This window comes from Onychomys torridus, chromosome 3 (genome assembly GCF_903995425.1).
Source record: "Onychomys torridus chromosome 3, mOncTor1.1, whole genome shotgun sequence".
Classification (NCBI taxonomy): Eukaryota; Metazoa; Chordata; class Mammalia; order Rodentia; family Cricetidae; genus Onychomys; species Onychomys torridus.
Window position 1 is genome coordinate 105,222,377 of NC_050445.1, and position 11,556 is coordinate 105,233,932.

Consider the following 11,556-nt stretch of genomic DNA (forward strand, 5'->3'; position numbering starts at 1 on the left):
CTCTTTGCCCCTCCAAATCCTTTATTGTAAGATAGGAATGATGACCCCTTCATCTCAAGGTGAGTGGAATGCTGCACTGTTTGGCTCCAAGAATCCGCAGACAAAAATCAGAGCCATCTTTATTACCTTTCTGTGAGGATAATGTGTGAATGCTCTTCTGAGGGGCCTGTCTCTCCAGGTAGGGCTGTTGTAAGAGGCCCAAAGGAGGACACAGGGCCTCTATGGGGCAACTATGCCGGCCATCATTCCGTGGGGGCAGGGCTTGCCTGTGCATGAGAACCCATTTGAGGCTGGTGACAGCCCCCTGCAGAAGTGATCACATCTCCACCATCCTTACTTAGGGCTGAGCTACAGCTCAGAGAGGTGATATAACTAGCTGAAGGCTGCACAGCATGGAAGATACGTAACGAGGATTCCAACCCAGGTCCGGCTGAAGAAGCTCATTTGCATACTGCCCGGCAGCTACCACAGTCATCTCCGTGTCCCACAGCCTGGCATGGCAGAGATGCAATGCTTGTAGGATGGAGGTCCCAGAGAGACCCCTGTCCAGGAACCAAGACCTTCCAGCTGCACCCCTTGTGGATAGACAGGAGCCCCGTTATCCAAAATTAGATGCAGATGCCCACACTGGCAAATGTGGGTGCCTGCTGGAACCGGCTGCAGCGAGATTTTGCCACCTCCAGGCCTTCGCTTAGTTCTGAGACCTTCTTCTTGCTTGGATTGTCTGGGGAGGGAGGAAGCGGCTCCTCACTTCCCCTCAGCCAAAACCTAGGCCAGAGATGGCACCCTTCATGCAAGATGCCCCCAACTTAGCCCTTTCTGTTCCAGTCAATACACACACAAAATTTTAACCAAGATTCTGTTTGAAATCCTACTCCATCCTCTTAAAATGCTTTAGTTGTTACTCTCAGCTTTTCCTGTTTTATTTTTCAGACAGGGTCTCATGTAGACCAGGCTAGCCCCAAACTTTCTACGCAATCAAGGATGACCTTGAACTCCTGATTTCCACCTGCTTCTATCTCCCAAGTATTAGAATTACAGGTATGTGCCACCACACCTGTCTTAAAATCTTTTATGTTAAGAATGATTCCAGCCAGGTATGATGGCACATACCTGTGACCCCAGAACTGGGAGAGGGTCAGTGGGAAGATTTCTGTAAGTTCATTGCCTGCCTGGGCTATGTAGACAGATTCAGTCTCAAAGTAGTAGTAGTAATAATAATAATAATAATAATAATAATAAGAAGAAGAAGAAGAAGAAGAAGAAGAAGAAGAAGAAGAAGAAGAAGAAGAAGAAGAAGAAGAAGAAGAAGAAGAAGAAGAAGAAGAAGAAGAAGAAGAAGAAGAAGAAGAAGAAGAAGAAGAAGAAGTTGTTCCTGGTTATTTTAGACATAGTACACACTGAGGCAACCAGGATGAGTGTACACAGCTGTGGCTGGTCTCAAGCAACTCCTCCTCAGTCAGTTCTGTGCCTGTGGAATCAGAGAACACCTGAGCATAAAAGTGAGCACATTAAGAGTTTGTCTTTAGGCTGGGCGGTGGTGGCACATGCCTTTAATCCTAGCACTCAGGAGGCAGAGCCAGGTAGATCTCTGTGATTTCGAGGACAGGCACCAAAACTACACAGAGAAACCCTGTCTCAAAAAAAAAAAAAAAAATAGTCCAGGTCACACTCAAATGGAGAACAGGTCTTTTCCAGGGTCCCCAGACTCCAATGTCTATCCCAGGTCTGTGTGACCTTCAGCAGCTCAGTGTCTTTCAGGCCCACCTCATCCTTCCACCCCAGGCTTTCTGTGCCATCCATGTCTGAGCTGCCTCCCCTAGGGCAGCCCACCTCTGTTGCCCTCTCCCAAGCAGAGGGGTTGCTTGGGAGGATTCTCCCATTTTCTTGGGCCTTTTACATTCATAAGAACAAGTCAGAAAATGCCAGGTTTTGTGTCATAGGCCAAACTCAGGAGCCGAAGACAGGAGCGTTCCAATTCCTACTGGCAAATTAATAAGATCCTGTCTCAAACCGTTTAAAAGGTATGGGGGTGGGAGCTGAGAGACAGCTCAGTGTAAAGTGCTTACTGCACTGGTGGAAGGAACAAGTTTAGGTCCTCAGAACCCGTGGAGAGGATGAGAGGGCATTACAGACGCCTGTAATCCCCATCCACAGACTCCCCAGAGCAAGTCGGCTAGTCAGTCTAGCAGACACGGTGAGCTCTGAGTCCAGCGAGAGATCTGCTCACCATCGGAGGTGAGAAATGATGGATTAATACACCCAGCACCAGCCTCAGGCCTCTACGCGCATGTGCACATACATAGACAAACACCCACACACATGTAAACACACACACACAAACACAGAAGGGGATATACAGGATATAGAAAGCCTACCTAGCAGGCAGGAGGCCCTAGGTTCAATCCCTAGTACTGCTTTATAAAAAAAAAACAGAGGTCAGAAATGAATGCATGCTCACACACTCCTGGTAAGAACATCAGCCTGCACTGAACAAGAGATGCTGGCAGGACTTCTCCATCCTTCTCAGTCACCAGCCATGGTCACCCCCTTCCTGCCGTCCTTGCTCAACTCTTTTGAGACCTTAGGATTCAGGATGAAGGATCTTAGGATCCCCAGAGAGGAACATGAAGCACTGCTCTCCACACTGGCCTGAGACGTGTGGTGTGAATGTATTCCCAAAGGTCCCTGCATTGTGAACTCCATCCCAGGGCAGGGGTGTGGATTGGTGAGGCTGATGTGAAATGCTATTCTCTAAACATACCATCCTCATCAGAGCAACTGTGACCACTTGCCACCCTCAAAATCAGGCCTGTGGTCATCCCCTCATGGAAGGAGGAGGTGGTGAGACCCTAGTCTTGGGAGATGTTAGGGTACATCAAAGTGGAAGGTTCGCTGAAGGGGTGTTCCATCTATGCAGCTACAGGGAAGTGGTCAGTTATGCTGTGGGGAGACTTCCCAATGATACAATTTTTTTTTGGGGGGGGGGGCGGTCAGCTATGCTCCTGTAAGTGACCATCTCACCTGTGCTCTGTAACTAAACCCAATGAGTGGGTTGGGTTGCCATGGACTTGAATGGAACCATTGCTTTAGTCTGTCACGGATGTCCTGTCTGGGGTGAGTAGATGTCCGTGTATTAGCAGAGACAGTTCACACAATAGGGGCCTTTAGAAGTGATTTAGGTCTTGAGGGCTCTACCCCAACAGGGGTATTGAGTTTATTATGAGAGGGACTACCTACTAGAAAGGTCAGTTTGCCCCTATGCCCTCTCTTCCCTCTTCCCATCCCCCCGCCTCTCTCCCTTTCCAAGCGATATTCTCCAACATGTTATGACATAGCACAGCCCCTCATCTGGTTCATCCCCTAGGATCTTGCATCTTCCCACCTTCAGAACCTTCCATTCTTCATAAGCAACCCAGCTTTGGATATTCCATTATAGCAACTGAAACCAAATTACAACAGAGAGCATTAACATGCCATGGGTTCAAATCTGCACCTGTCTTGTCCCTGCCTGAGCAGAAGCAGCTCTCCACCAAAAGTCACACAGCCAAGCAGTGGCTGACTAACTCAACATCCTACCTCCACCAGCACCGTGTGGAAGTCCCTGCTAGGATGCACCAGCTGAGCCAAGGCAGCAAGGATGAACCTGGTGTCTTTGACTCCAGCAGGATAATGGGGAAGCCAGGCAAGGCTGTGTTCTCCTTTTCCATGGCTACAGCGTATGGACACCCAGCTGGCAGCTGGGCAGCCTGAGCCTGGGCATAAGAGATGGAGGCTTAAGATTCTCTGGTCTGGAATTCTGCCCTTTCTCCCATGTTACCACCTGACATGGGGCAACCAGGCATCTGCCCACAAAAACAGGACTTTTAACAAGTCATCTGTAACCCAAGAGGCATCTTTCCCACAGGGTCTCACAATTGTGACCATCTCTTCCTCTTCCATCTAATGTCTAATGTCAGACAGGCATCCCTAAACACCTTACCCCTTAGGTTACAACTGCAGTGAAGTACTCAGTGGTTCCTATGTCCTCCATAGATAACGTTAAAATGCCCTGTTCTTCAAGACCCTCACCATCTATTTCAGCTGCCTCCTGCCTCACCTCCTGCCCCCCCAAATTCCAGCCAAACAAATCCTAGCCCTGCTGTCCATACCCCATCTATCCTCCAAGGTCAGAGTCCCCCTCAGATTCCCCATGTCACTTTGACTCTCATCCTCAGCAAAAGCAAACCTCAGCTACCACAGGACTTTGTCCTGACCCTAAACTGAGACCCTCCTGGGTACAGTGGCTTTATCTCTACATTTTCAATAGCCCGAGTTCCAAAGGTATCGAGAAAGTGGCTTCTCTACTTACAATGAGGACCTAGCAACTATCTAGCACTTTCCTCCAAACGGGTCATGAGTTTGCTGAGCATCGAAGGCAGAGCTCTAGAACCTGCATGGTGTGTAAGTCACTCAGCTTCCTGGAAGCAGTGTTCCTCAGACACAGTCCCACTGCTGACCTCCCGGTGCAAGGGGGAGCCTTAGTCCACCTGGGGGTGTTTGGGGGAACCCCTTCCAGATGAGGCACTCATACCCTCTTCGCTGAATTTTATTCTCTAGTTGTCAGGAGTCATGGCAGCCACGTGAATAAGCTTTGGACAGAATACAAAGACAGTACAAGGCAGGTGGCATCGTGGTAAGTCTCTTCCTTCCTTCATTTCTGGGTGTGTGGCCTCATCCAGCCAGTTGATGTGGGGTGGGAGGGTAGCCTCCACCCCATGATGCCCCTCCTGTCTGGAAGGAGGGGAAGTAGCCCCCAGGTTGCTGAGGAGATGCGTGTGTTGTGGGCTCTTGGGAAATGCTGGGGCCAAGGAGGAGGGAGCAGCCGGCCATCACCGGCGCCTTAAGCAAGCTCCAGGCGGTTGCTCCATCCACACAACAGGGCGAGGAGGCCCCAGGGTGGGGCATTGCATCACATTCTTAGAAAGCTGCCTCTGTACCCACATTTCCATCTGGGGCCTGGACTTGGTTTCTTTAATTGCTGCTTTTTCACTTCCAAGTTTCGGAGGACAAATCTGGACACAGCTGTGGTGAAACGACAGTTGTTAGCCAACCTTCTCGGGCAGTTAATCAGAGCTGCACATGGCTGTGACTCCTGGGGGTGATCTTTGGGGAATCCACACACTCTCCTCTGCAGTGGGTATGACACTGGCCCTCAGAGAAACTGAGGTAGGCCTAGGGAGACTAGGCAGCTTGCCCATAGCTACATAGCTCATGCATGGTGGAAGCCCGGATGAGACTGTTAACTGCTCCTTAGCTCTGTCTCCCCTGAGACAAAGTGATCTGGGCCGTGGAGTCAGACTGCGGTGATGTTGGAGGTCAGCAATGCTGTGGGCCCCCTGCTGGTCAGGGGTGGACCCTTTTTTCTTCTCCAGGACTCAGTTTTCTCATCTGTAAAGTGGGAAACTTGAGCAGACCACTAGTTATCAAGTGTGAATTTTTCCTTGTGTTTTTATTTGCTGGGAGTGCAACCTGGGGTCTTGTTCACACTGAACCAATGCTTTCTCACTGAGGGTCAGACCCTTGCCCATTCTCTCTCTCTCTCTCTCTCTCTCTCTCTCTCTCTCTCTCTCTCTCTCTCTCCCTCCCTCTCTAAGACAAGGTCTCTATGTAGCCCTGAATCATCTGGAACTCACTGTGTAGACCAAGCTGGCCTCAAACTTAAGAGATCTGCCTGCTTCTGCCTCCTGAGTGCTGGGGTTAAAGGTGTGCACCACCACACTGGACTCTGTCTTCACTTCTTAAACACCAGAATGCTTCAAGCTAAGGTTGGCTGCAAACAGGCAGGAGGAAGCTCTGTGGGATGAGGAGAACTTCGAAGACGGGATCGGGATGGTTGTGCAATTCTGTGTGTTTTCTAACCATACACTTACAATGAGAGAGTTTTATGGACTGTAAATTACGCTTCAATAAGGCTATAAAGAACAAAAAGAATGTTTTATGAAACATCAGTATTCAGACCTTGGGCTCCAGGGATCCTTGAAAACCCGGTGGCTGCATGATGGTGGATGGCCTACTCTTGGCCTTTCCAGGGTGCTGAGAACACAGACCGTAAGGGTTCCACTTAGTCTCCCTTCCCTCTTCTGTGCCTCCTACCCAACCCCCTCACAGCCCCTGGAGTGTGTGGAGGCCCTCAAGGCCCTGCTGGAAGAGTGAATGACCAAAGCCAGCACTCCTGTGCACTGGCCTTAAAAATATTTGGGTTTTGGTTTGGGGTGATTTTTGGTTTCTTTTGAGTGTGTGTGTGTGTGTGTGTGTGTGTGTGTGTGAGTGTGTGTGTGAGAGAGAGAGAGAGAGAGAGAGAGAGACAGAGACAGAGAGACAGAGACAGAGACAGAGACAGAGGCCAGAAGAGGGTGTCAGATCCCCTGGAGCTGGAGTTATAATTAGTTATAAGCTGCCAGATGTATGTTCTGGGAACCAAACTCAGGTCCTCCACAAGAGCAGTCAGTGCTCTTAAGCCCTAGGCCACCCCTCCAATCCTCGCTGTGAATTTTTGCAGGGCTGTGCTAGCCCTGGAACAGTCTGGAAGTGGGTAGGTGTGTCCACAACTAATCCTCCACTCCTTCCAGCACTGAACTCGTGGTCCCCAGCAAGTGTGTAATAATAGGCTGTTGACTATATAAAGCAGTGAGTGAGTGAGTGAGTGAGTGAGTGAGTGAGTGAGTGAGTGAGTGAATGAGTGAGTAAATGGATGAGTGAGTGAATGAGTGAGTGAATAAGTGAGTGAATGAATGAGTGAGTGAATGAATGAATGGTTCAATACCTCCCCTGAGAAGAGCCGAGAGGATATCCACAAGTATGCACACACTGGATGTTGCTCCAAACACCTGACTTGCAGAGAGCAGCCAGCTGAGTCAAAGGCATCCTCCACTGGGAAGTGACAAGGAGAGACCAAAGTCACGTCTTGGGTGGCAGATCAAGTGCAGCACCCGGGCCTAGTAGAGGCCTGTCTCTTTTCCTTTCCTTTTCTTTTTAACTGTACAGGGGATCAAACTCAGGGCCTTCATACTAGGTAAGTACTCTGCTACTGAACTATACCCCCAGCCCTCCCTTTGGGTAGCTGCCACAGGATTACAAGGCCCTAACCACTTGGCAGTCTTGCACTATCCCTTAAGATATGGATTCTGAAAGGGTCTCTGATGAGCTTCACACGGGCCAGAAACCCTCCATTGGTCAAAAATCATTGGATGCAGGCCCAGTGGTGGTGGTGCAGGCTGGGAGGCGGCGGTGGTGCAGGCTGGGAGGCGGTGGTGGTGCAGGCTGGGAGGCGGTGGTGGTGCAGGCCGGGAGGCGGTGGCGCACGCCTTTAATCCCAGCACTCAGGAGGCACAATCAAGTGGATCTCTGTGAGTTTGAGGCCAGCCTGGTCTACAGAGCGAGATCTAGGACAGGCACCAAAACTACACAGAGAAACCCTCCCCCCACCCAAAAAAAAATCATTGGGTGCCTGTACTAACAGTCCTGTGAGGGACACTCCTAATGACAGGGCTGCGGAGTGGACCTCAGAGCCAAACATGGGTTCTGATTTTGCAAGAAAAGGTGAAAATGCTGAGCAGATCAAAATACCGTGTCTTCTGCCCACTGGAAAGTTCCACAGCGACAAAAGATGAGCGTGTCTAGATCAAGAGCAGAGGTTTCACAAAGCCAGGTAAGCTGGGGCCCTTAGCACGGGACACGCCTGGGACATGCCTGGGTCACAGTAGGTACAGGAGGCAGAAGGAATTGCAGACAGGCTAGGAAGCCAAGGAGAACTGGATGGACGCATTTCTTCTTTCTCCCTTAAGCCTCTTGGCTAAGTCACTGACCTGATACCAACAGTCATATCTGCACCAGGGCCATTTCCTCTAAAATCTTTAGGAGCCCTGTGGCTCTGATGAAAAGGTCTTCAAGGGGATGGTCTGAGACAGGCACACTATCAGTACTTACCCGTGAGCCCCAGTTCCAACTTACATTAAGAGTAAATAGGAGCTGGGTGGTGGTGGTGGTGCACGCCTGTAATCCCAGCACTTGGGAGGCAGAGCCAGGCAAACCTTTGTGAGTTCGAGGCCAGCCTGGTCTACAGAGCGAGATCCAGGAAAGGAGTAAAGCTACACAGAGAAACCCTGTCTCGAAAAACTAAAACAAAACAAAACAAAAAGAGTAAATAGGAACCAGGCAGTGGTGGTGCACACCTTTAATCCCAGCACTCTGGAGGCAGAGGCAGGTGGATCTCTATTTGTTCAAGAACAGCCTGGTCTACAGAGCTATTTCCAGGACAGACAGTACTATGCAGGGGAGGGGAGGAGGGATAAATAGGAATTGATGAAGTCTACAAATGTCTCCATGGCACATGCTCCATACCTGTTTTCTGATCAGTCAAGAGTCCACAAGGAGAAAACTGTTGACCCATTTGATGGCTGGGACAACTGAGGCTGAAGTGACTTGCCCACTGGCGAGTGGCAGAATTAGAATCTGAACCCAAGACTGGCTAGTTCCAAAGAGCTTGCTCTCATCTCTACAAGTGTTTTCAGACAATGTCACTTCTCCAGACTTCCTCAGCTACAAATGACAAGGGCCTGAAAGAGACAGCCTTCTAGGCAGATTGAGCAGGAACACTCTAGGTGAGGGCCGCCATCGTGGCCCAGGGGCTGATGTTGTCTTCACATCTGGAGATGACTGATTAAAGCGCCTCTTCAGCCAGAGAAGCAGCTCCCTGTGGCTGGAGATGAGGCAGAGCCTGTGAGTCACCATCCTCTCTCTGCCACCTAAAGGATGGGGACCACCCCTGACTGGCCTTCCCAGACCTGATCTCCGCCCTCTGGAGTGTCCATCCACCGGGCCCAGCACACTCAGAGTCAATCTGGAGTACGTGCTCAATCACACAGACTTCACAAACAATGCAGGGAAATAATGTTCTTACAGGAAACGTCATCATATTGACTCATGACAGACCCATCCATAAAACAACTGGGGTACCTGGGCCAGCTCAGGGTGCAGGCCTGGGCCTCTCTCCTGAGCCAGGAGGAAGTAGGTGCTGCTGGGGGGGGAGGGCAGCTTCCCCTGGCTGCCTGGAGTCTGGCTGGGTCTCTGAATTATTTGTCAAAAAAGGAAAAAAATTATTTTTTTAAAAGAACGAGTCCCAGAGCATTGTGGTCTCCATGCCTTGTCTCAATAGCCCTGTTGCAAAAGCCCCTCTTCAGACCAAGGAGTTTTGCAAGCCATTTGCCCTGTTCAGGAGAGAAACACGGCCCTCTCCAGGGGCCTGTGTCTTCATCTGTCCTTCTTGGCAAAGCGGGCCCTGCTGTGGCCTTAATCCAAGTCTATTCTCAGACTTGGGAAGCAGCATTGAAGTGCCCAACAAATCCACTTATGTAGGACCTCAGTTTCCTCATCTGCAGAATGGGAATAAAGCAAGAGCCTGGGTGCAGATCACGTGGCATGGTGTACTCTTTCCTGACCCTTCCTGAGCCACAGCCTGGAAGCCCAGCCTGGGAGTGTAGTGACTACCCTGTCTTCATCCAGGGAGCTTGGGCTAGCCCCTCTCTGCCTTGACCTCATCCAGCAGCCCTGGCCTGCCAGCCTCCCAGGGTGTGGCACAGCTATAGGAAATGGGTTGTCAATCGGGCTTAGGACACTGACCTGGGAAGGATCTGAGGACTGCCGTAGCACCCCTCAGCTGAGCAGTGGCCATTTTTTCTGTCCTGGAATATGAATGACTGAGCGTTAGGGAGGGAGCATGTCTCCTCTTGGTTGCTGAGGACTGAGCTGGTAGCTCTGGGTAGAAGACACCAGTAGTATAGGAGATAACTTAGTGTCTTTCAAGAACACAACCAGGTGCCTTCCGGTCCCCAGTCCCTGGCACAGCGTTGGATTATCACATGCCCCTGGCCATGGCTAGCACTGGTTGGGCCTTTGTGTGATAACACACCCAGCTCTGCTCTCTTCATGGATTGCCACACGTGGAGACCAAGGCGCCCTCTCAAAACCATGCTCTGAACAGGCCACTCCCCTGCTCCAGCACTCCCAAGTAATAGCCCTAACTCCTTAATTCAGCCCTCCTTGAATCCCGGCCTCTGCTGAGCTTACCAGCTTTCTGCCACCAAGCTACAGACTCAGTCGAGGGCCTGCAGGTTCCTCACCCTAGCGTGATACCCACCTGGTGCCTCCTGCTCATCTCTGCTTTCTGGAATAGTACAATGAACTTATATATACCCCTCAAGGCCCAGCTCAAATGTTCCCCTTGCTAAACCATGGGCTGTGCACCATGCCCTCTCGTATGCGGTCTTAGATTCGCACTAGGAGCTTAATAGGATAAGGCCTTTATCACCAGGTTCCCAGCCTGCAGCAGCTTAGCCTAGCAAGCAAAGCTATTCACCGGAGGCAGAGGGGTCTGGAGGGTGTGTTTGCAGGCTGTTGCTGACCTCCTTCTGAACTCTACCTACAGGAAATAGCAAAGACTGATGCCCTCCAATTTCTTCTTCAAAACCTTCTTTAGTACAGAATGCTATTCGGAGGCTGCAATTTTTTCCTCAAAACCCAGGCAAGGCGTGCGGGCTGGGGAAAGAGCTGTACACAGTTGGGGGAGGGGAGGGGTGTCAGGGCTCAGGCTGGGTCATCCCCTACCCCTGTCCAGCTCCCAGGACGCCAAGCTGCCCCTGCACCTCCACCTCTCAGTCTGTCAGAGGGTGGCTGCAACTGACTTTCCAAGGTTGGGTGAGACTGGAGAGGTCAAAGGTTATACAGACTCCAGTGGTCATTTTCTGTGTGTGTGTGTGTGTGTGTGTGTGTGTGTGTATGGGGGGGGGGGGGCTGTGTCCAGAGGATCAATCTGGAGTTTTGTTCTCCAGGTGTCAACTCCCCACCCCACCCCTCCTACCCTTCTCCTCTTCCTCTTCTGTTTTTCACCCTATCTGACCTGGAACTTGCAATGTAGACCAGAATGACTGACTGACCTTAAACTCACAGAGATCTGCCTTCCTCTCCTTCAAATGTGCTAGAATTAAATCATGCACCACCACACCTGGCCATCTTTTTGTTGTTGTTTTCTTTTTTTAGACATCATCTCTCACTGGCCTGGAGCTCACCATGTAGGCGAAGCTGACTGACTGGCCAGAGAGCCCAGAGATCTGTCTGTCTCTGCCTTCCCAGACATTGAGATTACAAACGTACATCACCATGTCTTGCTGTTTTGTTTTTGAAATGTGGGTTCTGGGGGTTGAAGTCGGGTCCTCTTCCAGCACGGCAAACACTCTGGTTGGACTCTTTTCCCAGCCATACCCTTGCTTTCCAAACACCCTCACTGCCTTGGGCAGCATTCCTTCCTCCAGCAGCAACCGAGCAAGCTGTCCCAGCACCAGGGCTCTTGAATAGGCTCAAACATACAGCCCCCTGTCTTTGAACAGAGCCAGCGTTGCCTGGAAGCCCCATTAACTTGTTTGTCCACTGGGTCTGTGTGGCCAGCTCCCCATGCCAGCTGATGCATGCCTGCATTTTAAAAGGTTTTAATGTGTCACTGTTTAATTCTTCCTGGGGAGA